The sequence below is a fragment of the Bombyx mandarina genome, chromosome 23 (genome assembly GCF_030267445.1).
Source record: "Bombyx mandarina strain Sakado chromosome 23, ASM3026744v2".
In the NCBI taxonomy this organism is placed as follows: domain Eukaryota; kingdom Metazoa; phylum Arthropoda; class Insecta; order Lepidoptera; family Bombycidae; genus Bombyx; species Bombyx mandarina.
The window spans coordinates 11,286,995-11,299,170 of record NC_143229.1 but is presented as its reverse complement, the minus strand read 5'-3'; the positions used below and the strand labels follow the sequence as shown (position 1 = coordinate 11,299,170).

Below are 12,176 nucleotides of genomic sequence, written 5' to 3'. Positions count from 1 at the left end.
AACTTCACTAATAATATCGAGATCATGAACGTTTTATGTTTTTTATAGTCGACTCATTTCTAAAACTTTGCGGCTTTAACACTGACCGAACTGTTAAACTCATATTAAAGAGAATCTCCACTTGAATTAAAATTGAATGCAACAATTGCTTCTTATCTTCTTGGTCTTTGTAAGTTTTTTTTTTTAGATACAAGGAAATGTGTCAGAAACATCCCTACACAAGAATGCGTGAAGGAAATTGAATACCTAACACAAATTCTCAGTTGCGAATGATTTTGACAAACTAATTTTACTTACTAAGTTAAAATTCTTGACTGCCGACTTCAAGGCTGCCTCTTGTGACGCGTGAAATTTAATATTAAAAAGGGAATTCATTTTAAGCAATAATTTCAATTCAGTCGACCGCAACAAAATTGTAAATTATTCGATACGTAGGAAATACTATAATATTTTTACTTGTGGTAGGATCTCTTGTGAGTCCGCACGGGTAGGTACCACCACCATCACCCTGCCTATTTCTGCCGTGAAGCAGTAATGTGTTTCGGTTTGAAGGATGGGGCAGCCGTTGTAACTATACTGAGACCTCAGAACTTATATCTGAAGGTGGGTGGCGCATTTACGTTGTAGACGTCTATGGGCTCCAGTATGCACTTAACACCAGGTGGGCTATGAGCTTGTCCACCCATCTAAGCAATAAAAAAATATAATAATAATATGATTATAATGACAAAAAACGGGAGATAAAACCGTAAAAATAGTTTTTTGATTACGTCTATGACTCTTGAAAACCGATAAAAATAAAAATCCAATTATTTTATTTGATCATTCGGTTTAATTTGATTTCTGCTTATTCACCACTAAAGCAACTTAGTCTTATTTTTTACTTAACACACGCGGTGAATTATGTATCTTTATTGCATTACAATTATAAACACGTAAAAAGTTATTGTACCAAAAAATGGCTTATTTGCGTAATATAAGGAATGCATATTGGAAGAACACTATTTGAAAAAAAACATTGAATAGAAACCAAAAATATATGTACTATACATTTATTGAATAAAAAAAAGTATTCTGAGTTCTAACTTCTATAATATTTTTTTTCAAGACGGTGATTTTTATTTTTTGAAGTACAATGCCATTAAATGTTTAATAACCATAAATCTCAACGCTCTCGGCACGGCGTAAGTAGGTGTATCGTATGAGAATGGTCTTAATTTATTATTTTCTACAAATACGAATAGTTATACCAGTGACTCGGTACGATATAATTTAAATATATGAAGGTTTCGGGTAATATTTTTGGTTTTCAATGGAACGTTTTCTTACAATTACCTGAGTTGTAAAATAAAAATGTTTTTTGTAATAATTAAACTGAATTTATGCTCTCGAGCTTTAAGCAACATAATCTTTGAATTTTACTGGTGGTGGGACCTCTTGTGAGTCCGCACGGGAAGGTACCACCACTCTGCCTATTACTGCCGTAAAGCAGCAATGTGTTTCGATTTGAAGGGTGGGGTAGCCGTTGTAACTATACTGAGACCTTAGAACTTATATCTCAAGGTGGGTGGCGCATTTACATTGTAGATTCTATGGGCTCCAGTGACCACTTAAAACCAGGTGGGCTGTGAGCTCATCCACACATCTAAGCAATAAACCAAAAATCTAACTGTGCTTTGTAACTTTAATTATGTTGGAAGTATAAATGTAAAATGTCGTACGTTTAATATTCCTGTTTTTGAAATCAAACTGCAGTTGATGACTGTAATGTCTTTATTCGTGTATTTGTATTCATATACGTATGAGAATTTTTCAGGAACATATTCTTTTATATACCTATTCGATTTAAATATTCGAGTCGAGAGTTTGTGAAAAAACACAAAAAACTATACATGATTCTGAACGAAAGTAATTTATGCAAAAGTTGATTTGACTTTATTTTTATAATTTCCATAATTTCCTATGATTGAAGTTAAATTCGTTATAAAGTAGCTTTATTTTAAAAAAAATATGTAAAAAATCTGAAAAATTAGTGAGACCACTTAGCCATTCAACCATTCCGTATTACTCCTTAATTTACCACAGATTTTCAAGCAATGAAAAGGTAGATATTTTGTGAACAGTGGGTTTTTTAAGTTACGCCAATTTTTTTTAATTTAATAGCACTTCACGATTTTCTTTTTTCTTTATACAATTTTTTTTCCAGCATTTTTGTATTCTCGCAATCTTCATATTTCAAAGTAAATTTTAACTAACAAATCATAATCTAATTTAAGCAATTTAACTAACAAATCATAATTTAAATAACAAATAAAAAAAAAGGTACTTGAACAAACCTTGTTTAACTTAAGTTCTTTCCTTGCCTTTATAAAAGAGAAAGAGAGTTAAAGAGCTTTTTTATTTTCATATCCATTTAAGAAAGTATTACCCCGGGAAAGTAAATAAATGTATAAAACGTATAATCATACTATATTTCATTTGAAGACTCAAAGAAAATAAATCAGACAAATTACTTTTGCATCGTCTAGTCATATTTTTGATGTTAAAATTACGAGCTACAAAGAAATTTATCTAAAAATCTGACATACCGTGACCCTTTCAATCATACTTATTGCGTAAGACGTAGTTTGCCGTAAATTTAAGTAATAAAATTAACTTTTTAAAGTTACAGTTTTTGAAAGCTAACTTTCAGAAAAGACAAAAAAACAGACTAAACGGTTTTTCTTTTATTTAAAAAAAACTTAATTGGTAAAAAAAAAATCGTAATTTTATTTCTAATTCCCCTATATTCATTTTGAGGGCATGGAAATTTTGTTTGAGTAAAATATTTAGTTAATATGAATTTATTAGATACTTTTAAAATGAAAAAAAACTTTTTTGTTGCCTACCAGCTCCGTTCGCTAACATTTAAATATGGAATTTAATAAAAAATCTAAGAACTTACTTGAGCGTCGTGAAGTTGCAGCGGCGTCGACAATCAGGAGCACAGCACCTACTGCGTGATGGCAACAAGTGTTGTGCCGCCGCCCGCCCAAGCTCTCCTTATATATCATCAAGCAGAGCGGGCGCCGCCCTGGGCCGCCCACCGCCCTACCCAAACATAGTTTACATTCCAATTTGACAAATCAAAATTACTTTTATCACCACGATTTGGCCATCTTCTGTGAATTTTCAGAAAATTATAATATACACACAATTTCGAAAGATATCATTTTTGCGAACATATATAGTGTTGATTTTTATGATTTATTATAATATTTCAGTGATATTTATTTTAATTAATTATCAGAAACGATTTTTTTTGCTTTTATTTAAATTTTCTCACTCACATTCACTCTGTACCCATGACTCGTATTTCATGGAATTATGACTTTCAATAAAATACGTACTATTCTTTAGTGACATATTATTATATAACACATTTATTGTAATTAAGAAAATAATTTAAAAATAGAATGTTTAAATTTATTGACATATTCTACTTGCAAAAATGATTACGATGAAAAATTTCGGGGACAACAACACAACATCGCATGCCCTCATTGTGATGAATTTACTTAATTTTAATTTGTTTATCAAATACATGTTCTGTTTGTTATTATTTAAAAAATTAGACTAGACGAGAAAAAGCAATATCAAAACCTGTTAATTTATAATCATATCTGAGAGAAAAATCCTATCTTTCGAGAAAGGTTCCTGAGTTATTGGAGGGAAACACAATCTAATAGAGTAATGAGATACGATTATTGGTTCCAAGCTTATTTGTCCCCCTGAATCTCTACTTTGACGTAAAATATTAGAAGATGTGAGCTTTTTGTTATGTTCTATTTTTTTCTATGTGGGTAAATGTGCTCACCGTCCAGCTAGTAATAAGTTGTTAACAGAGTCATTAGATATGTCAACTTTTTTATTGCCTACCTAATGGTAGTGGGGTTATAGCTTTACCGAATTTACATGACTACGTGAGCGTTTGTTCACTGTTTACTATTATTATTTTATTTAAAAAAATATAGACTTAAATTTTATCGATATAACCCAACTTTCCTAACAGTACTAATTCATACGCTTAATGTTATCTGAAGCGATCATGGTATTTTCAGACAAGCCTTTGGAGATTAACGGAATTAGCGCGGAAATTGATAGAAAACTGTGGTATAATTTTTGAATGTTTTTTTATGTTATATTACATATTATTAGATTCTAATTACCTACATGTAAAATTATTTAGGTATATCTTGGTATAATAAAACCATATATTTCGTTTTCTAATTAGTTATCAAATTTGTACAATTCAGAGATAGTATTATGATTTCATTAATATAATTTTTTTGCACAATTAACAATACTCTGTAATTTCGTTAATTTTATTTCATTAAGTACCAAAACCAGAAGCAGAAGTACCAGAACATTTTTGTGGTTCGTATTTAGTTATGTTTAGAGCATTTCATGTGGGTAATTATTATATGTAACTATAATAATATTTATATATATTTTAGTAATGGTAGTTTCTGTTCATTTTATAATAACACGATTTTTACGGTACGGACCAATTGATGAATTTTAAGAAATGAAAAAGCAATGTATCTTTTATTTTGTTTTCCTTTTCCTCTAAACTTCTATAAGGTGTCACTGAGGACAGTTACCTTCAATCTTAAAAACACAAGACATGTAATTTTGACTAAATTTCAACTATAATTTAAACGTTTTTTTGTGTTACTTGGGCAATCGAGCTTATAGTCCACCTGATGTTAAGTGATTCCCTGAGCCTATAGACTTAAAATGAATGCCAATGCCTATCTTAAGAAAACATATCAAAATATTTTCACCTATTAATACAATTTATTTACTAATTTGTAGATCGAAATTGCTAATTCCATTCCATTCCATAATTGATTCCTTTTAAATCGTTTTTTTGAAAGGATTATAATATATAGGGATAGTTCCTTATACACACTCATATTACAATATATGTAATATATTGACATTTGCATGTATCATCAATTCTGATCGAAATAGTTCGTCAGTAACATAATACATACGAGTATAAAGGTCCATAGTTCTGATATGGAACATTCTCCTCATACGTAGCAGTGTCAATGGGATCTCCACTAATTGTGATGTCATGAGGTACATCTTTATGTTTGTTCGCGATATTAGATCACCATCGCGATATTAGATTACCAGAATATTCCTTTTCGATCCCAATGAAAACTAATCGAGTTCAAGGGATTTTGAAATAAGACACACTGGAATTTACAGAAGTAGGTAACAACGTGTCATTTAAATTCGTGTTTATCAAAACCCGTACTGTCTATAGTTACCGTTTTGTATAACGTTCTTATGAATTGAGTAACGAAATTTTTAATCAATCATATTTGCAAGACCGTAATTTTTTTAGAATTTCACAATAGGTCAACGAGCTAATAATCCACTTGATATTAAGCAATTACTTTGGCTCACAGTCGAATGTTTGTAAATAAGTGCTTGAGGACGATACTCCGCATATTCTGGCCAGTTACTATATCAATAAAGACCTCTGGACTAATTGTGACCAAACTCCCTTCGCGCAAAGCATTGCCCATCGGAAATGGCGTTGGATAGGACACAGTCTACGGCGCAGCGGAGTCAACGCAGCATCAATTGCGTTTGAGTGGCAACCGCGTGGCAGGAGAAGACCTGGTAGCCCTGTACAGACTTGGCAACGCACCGTGGAGAGCGAGATGAGGACTGCTGACGTGACCTGGAGAGATGTCTAGGAGCAAGCGTAACAGAAGGTCAAATGTAGACAGCTTATGAGGGCCCTATGTACCAGCGGGCTACAACAACAAAAACAGTTGATACAGAAGTTTGACACTGCCTCTGGTTTTTTTAATTTTTTTTATTGCTTAGATTGGTGGACGAGCTCACAGCCCACTTGGTGTTAAGTGGTTCCTGGAGCCCATAGACATCCACAACGTAAATGCGCCACCCACCTTGAGATATAAGTTCTAAGGTCTCAAGTATAGTTACAACGGTGGTTTGGAGACCGGCGGAAAAACGCAAGGAACCAGTAGACGTGCTAACTCAAAAGACTCCCTAACACTAGTGCTCAAGATATAATTTCATTTTAAAAGAGAAACAAACAAAGTATACCCTTTCTTTTGATTAATCTGATTCACTAAATAAACGACTATCATTTGAGGATTTTTCAAAGGAATGAGATTGAAATTCAACTTCATATCACTGCTTAAATTATTTAGTTACACTTTCTAAATAGGTTCTATAATTTTTTTTTTGTTGCGATAAAAGTATATTCTAAACGAAACGCGTTTGTTTGTAATTCTGACCAAATTAATCGGGATGAATCGTGATCAGAAACCCGTGGTAGGGTGTTTTGTATTTTTTTTTTTTCTCTTGACAATGGCGTCGCCGGCTTTGGGGAGACGCTGGACAAACAAAAGGAAATATGATTGGAGCGGTGTGACGGCGATAAGGCGCCTAAGTTACGTAGTTGTGAGCTCACGTTGCGGCACTGAACTTTATTTAACATTAAACAACTTTTTTTCCGGAAAGACACGAATGCTTTTTTTGAATACGCTTTTATTAGCTTCAGACGTATGTATGTTAGTATGTAACGGAATCAATGAACATGATTTTGACCCCCTTCAAAACGTCGGATTAACTCGAAATTTGGTATACTTATTACGGACCGATGACAATTCAATATTAAAAAAAATATTGAAAAAATTGAAATTCAACTAAAAAATGAAAAATAAATAATAGTTTAAAAAAAACTAACAAAATACGCTTTTATAGAAAATCTAACTAAAAAATAGAAAAGAAATTTTAATAAATTTGAATTAAAAATAGTCTAAGAAAAAATGATTTTATTGTAAAAAAAAGTGTGGGGTGCATGGTATCAGTAGTTAGAAATACTTTATAAACAGATATGAGTAGTAGGGTTATTTTGATAATATCCTGAAAAGCACCCCGCGCTTTTTTACAATAAAATAATTTTTCCTGACACTATTTTTATTTCAAATGTATTAAAATTTGTTTTCTATTTTTTAGTTGGATTTTCTATAAAAGCCTATTTTGTTTGATTTTTTAAACATTTTTTTTTATTTGTATGAACTCGCTAGACGTTAAAACTTAGAACTTATTAACAAAGGTAGGTGACGGCATTTACGTTGAAAATGTCTATTGGCTCCGGTAACCCGTCTAAGTAATAAAAAGGTGCTGATAGTTTTTCTCTACAATATCAAAACTGTCCTTGATGTTCTAGAACTCGAATATAACTCCCATTGAAAACTATACGTCATCTCTACGCAGAGCTTCCCACGATAATGTAATGAATTAATAAATCCAAATGGCTTTTATGGTCATATTTATTGGGCGTATTTACTGAAAACGCATCTCGGAGCTAAGCGGATTCTTTTTTTTTTGCTGCTCTTGTAGGCAGATGAGGTTGCAGCTAACGTGATGGGAAGTAATTACTGTCCATGGACGTCACCAATACTAGGAGGATATTGAAGAAGGACATGTCTTACATAAAAACAGTGGTGCTATCATCTCAGAGCCAGATTGTACCATGAAAAAATAACATTGTGAAACGCATTACGCGATGCTCAGAAATTATTACAAGATCAATTTGAGTATTCGTTAAGGACCTCACAAAAAGATATGATTCAAAACAAAATGCACGAAAATTTAATGCATGGTGACATTACGGACAACCATTCCAATAAACATGAATATGAAAATTAAATTCTAAAAACTTCGTACGAAAATAATCTACCGCGGTAGCTTGGTATTAGTATGTATAAGAAACTATAGACCACCATTTACCGCAGATAGAGCTCATGTACCTTCGGTGCTAACCAAAAAAATATTTAATCAATGTTTTGCATTTTAATTCGGACTTCACGTCAGTTAATTTTTTATTTTTTTTTAACCACACCACGTTAACCGGTCCCCTGATAAGTTCGTAAAGAACTTGTGTTACAGGTACCAGATATAACGGATATAAATGGAAGATTTTTATTATACACATACATATATTTAATATACATCCATAACCCTGGAAAAGACATTTATATTTATCATACAAATATCTTCCCTTGGCGGGATTCGAACCCGCGACCCCCTTGTGTAGTGACCATGTCACTTACCACTACACCAGACGGCCGTTAAATGTTAAAGTTAATGGGTGACACAAATCCTTCTTATCCTTATCCACGACTGCATTCATATTTTTTTGTTTTTATTGCATAGGTAGGTGGATGAGCTCACAGCCCATCTGGTTTTCGGTGGTTACCGGAGCCCATAGACATAGACGTCTACAACGTAAATGCCGCCATCCACCTTGAGATATGAGCTCTAAGGTCTCATTATAGCTACAACGCCTGCCCCACCCTTCAAATCGAAACGCATTATTGCTTCACGGCACAAATAGGCAGGATGGTGTTACCTACCCGTGCGGACTCACAAGAGGTATCACCAGTAATTACGCAAATTATAATTTTGCGCGTTTGATTTTATTACACGATGCTATTCCTACACCGTGGAAGTCGATCGTGAATACTTGTTAAATACGTATTTCATTAGAAAAATTGGTAGCCGCCTGCGGGATTCGAACACCGGTGCATCGCTACATACGAATGCACCGGACGTCTTATCCTTTAGGCCACGAATAAGAAGATTGCTTTTGAGAACACGGAAAATTTAAAAAACCATTCGATACGTTTAAGTACGGCGCCGCTGGACACTTCAGAAAGCCATGAACGGGATTACAGTCAATAAGCCGCGTTACGTGGCTCGCACCGACCATTCCGCGCTTAATGAAACACTTCACAAGTCCTCATCTATTTAATTGGCCTGTTAAATGCATCTACCAATAGTAAGTAGACATACGCTGATTTAGGAAAATGTAGGTACGACTTTAGTATGCAAATGTTCGTTTTTCACTCAACGTATTTTAACAGTGTCTCGACGTACGCTGGTTTTTGAGGGAATTAGTTTCGACTTAGTATGTAAATGTTCGCTTTTCGCCCAATGTGTTTTAACAGTCTAAAATTTGCTTCATAACATTACCCATATCATCAAAATATTAATTTCATTGATTCGTATTTGATAAATGATAGTTTTATTACAGTTTACACTATGACATAACCTTCTCCAAGCGAAGTTTGTGGAGAGTATTAAACGGTAGGCAGCGGGCTTAGCTCTGCCCCTGACATTGTTGAAGTCATTGAGCGAGGGTAACTACTCACCATCAGGTGGGCCGTATGCTCGTCTGCCTACAAGGGCAATAAAATAAGTTTACTTTAATTTTTAAGGTTTATTATTGCGTTTTTTAAAGTCATTATATTATTTACGACATTTCGAATACTTAACATTTTTCCCGACATTAAATAGTAAAAGCAGTTTTAATTGTATCTGACGTAGATACTATAGTATTGTTATAATTAATTACTAATTATCGATTCCTACCATTTTCTCGAAAAATGTTTTGGTTCATCATGTTAATGAAATGTTAATGTCATATTCCTTTTAATTTCTAGACACGAAAATAGATTCTTTCGTTCCACAAATAGCAATAAAATTCGTCATAGACATCGCTAAGGGTGTCCACACAACAATGTGCGTACGTAAGACTTGTTTACGGGCCATAAAATGAGCGCTTACAACCCCCCCTTGGGTATTACACAAAATTTATGTACAAGGTTAAGAAGTCCGTGAAATTCAACAAATATCTTCATGGTATACAAATGAGGATGTTAAGAAGATTTTCCATTATTTAAACCTCAACTTTAAAATATGTATACATAAGTATTTTATGATGTCATAATTATGTATATTGTCCGTCCCTGAAATGAAAGGCACGTGATAGAAGTCACTCGTTCCAAGTCAAAAACATTACAGATCGTTTATCCTCCTCTAACTCTTAAGTAAATAAGAAAGATAAAGAAATAAACTTGAGCGCAAGCAACGTTCTCTATCATCATTTACTGGTGGTAGGACCTCTTGTGAGTCCGCACGGGTAGGTACCATCGCCCTGGCTATTTCTGCCGTGAAGAAGTAATGCGTTCGATTTGAAAGGCGGGGCAGGCGTTGTAACTATACTTGAGACCTTAGAACTTATATCTTAAGGTGGGTGGCCCATTTACGTTGTAGATGTCTATGGGCTCCGGTAACCGCTTAACACCAGGTGAGCTGTGAGGTCGTCCATCCAAGTAAGCAATAAAAAAAATCATAATTGTTAGATCACAATTCAATATATAATTAAAGTCCCTATATTAATTCAAATAGCAAAACTTCAAAACAATAACAAAGATAAGAAATCCGTTGGCATTCGCAGTTGTTGCGCATGTGTCATTACATAAATGAGTACCATTTTACAAATATAAGTCCTCAATATTTCGCCGTATCGACGTCACTCAAGATGGAATAATTTGATAGGAATAATTTATTTATGTTTCCAAAAGCGGTCGTGGCATTAAGGATAAGATACCCGACGTACCCGTATTTAGCAATGCAATTGTTGTGCCTGTGTTCAAATCCCGCTTGGTAGATACCAATTTTTCTTAGTACGTACTAAAAGTTATTGACGAATATATAATAGCTACATCTGGGTAGTTACTAGAGACAGAGTAGACTGTTCACCCAATAATGCAATAAACAAAGCAATTAGGTATTATTTAGAAACATTGCTAATAGTGGTCGCATCTTTAGGCTAGGGTTTAGTGTCCGAGTCAGATCTTGGGTTAAAGCAAAAGGCATTTGAGTTTTGTTATCTGAGTGGGCTTGTCTTGTACGTTTCTGGTACACACGATACACCAGAAAACCATCCAGGACAATGAATATTTAAAGTAAGTTGCATTTTTCGATGTTATTTAATTAATTTTCAACACAAACAACCCTAGTTTCTAATACACTAATTTGTTTGCCAGATAAAATTACGTGAATCGTCAATTCTGCTTTAATAGCCAATGCTCGTCCAAGAATCCAAACATTTTATGGAGCATAAAATCTAGATTATTGCGAAGTGCCTACGACTAATCAAGTCGTGAAGACATCTTCCTAAAGATCCATATAAATCGTGACCAAATGTGGATTGAGTATTTTACAAAATTTGCAATTGGAACACGTAATTTTCAAGATGATAACTAACTATTAACGATTCGATTAAAATAAATAAAAAAACGCATTAATATTAATAGGCATACAGATCATATAAAGAATTATATTTATTGCTTGGATAGGTGAACGAACTCATCGCCCACATAGTTTTAGATGATTATCGGAATTCATAATATGCATGCCGCCACTCATTCTGAGGTTAAGTCCCGACTCTCTATGTAACAGCAATCCCACCTTAAAACTCAAAAGCATGACAGCTTGGGGGCAGAAGGAGGTGGGTCAATAGTATCTAATACAAGTGCGGGCTTACAATACACAACCTACTACCATACACATTAAAATTATTCACCGTGGAAGTCATTCGTGAATATAATGTCCGATACGTTTTTCCTTAGATAAAATTTGTACATGCCTGCGGAGTTTGAACATTAGCAGAATCGCACGTAAGCTGGAACTTTTTATTGTTTCGACAATATGATTTCTTTAGGTAAACTTGTTTGTGGTATTCATTACATAATATTTGTGTTGGAAACGCCCACATATTAATTTCACTGACCAATTTCTAGCTAACTAACTATTTCTAACCTAACTAATTCAGATTCAGTTCAGAACAACCTTATTATAATAAAATTTTGATTTCCACCTCATGTCGCAAGATTTATAGTGATCTTTACTGAGGAGTATAGGCTTTGAAAATCATGGTCATTTGCCCATTTATACTACAATCATAATAATAACGAATTACAACTTTTTGTATTAAAATATTCACATTAAACTTAGTCACGTGCTAATAAACAATCGATATGCCATTATTTTTAATGGAACGTAAGATAAAAAGTTCACAGTATTGTTTGCGACCGGATTGAAAACAAAACTAATAAATGAAACGTGATTAACGCGCAAAATAAGCGTTAAGGTTAAGTCATTCTATTAATTTATTCTGGGTAAGGCTTGTTACTAATGGCGTATGGCCATCATAGCTCCCGCGTGTTTTTCATCATGCGTTTCAGCAGTTTGGTGGTGGCAGGAAGTCTTGTGGACTGACAGTAGGACGT

General features: G+C 33.7%; 1 protein-coding gene and 1 long non-coding RNA gene across 5 annotated transcripts in view; both read right to left on the bottom strand.

Annotated features, from left to right (window-relative positions):
• Positions 1–3,091, bottom strand: part of Dh31 (diuretic hormone class 2) — an 82,619-nt gene extending 79,528 nt beyond the window's left edge. Inside the window, exon 1 of one of the 4 annotated variants that reach the window (XM_089737422.1) lies at positions 2,945–3,091. The gene's annotated coding sequence lies outside the window, so the exon portion shown is untranslated. The remainder of the gene's footprint in view (positions 1–2,944) is intronic. The other 3 variants (XM_089737424.1, XM_028178288.2, XM_089737423.1) reach the window with 3 other exon arrangements.
• The window catches only part of LOC149500181 (uncharacterized), a 574,180-nt gene that overhangs the window by 94,356 nt on the left and 467,648 nt on the right, over positions 1–12,176 (bottom strand). The gene's annotated exons all lie outside the window — the stretch shown is intronic.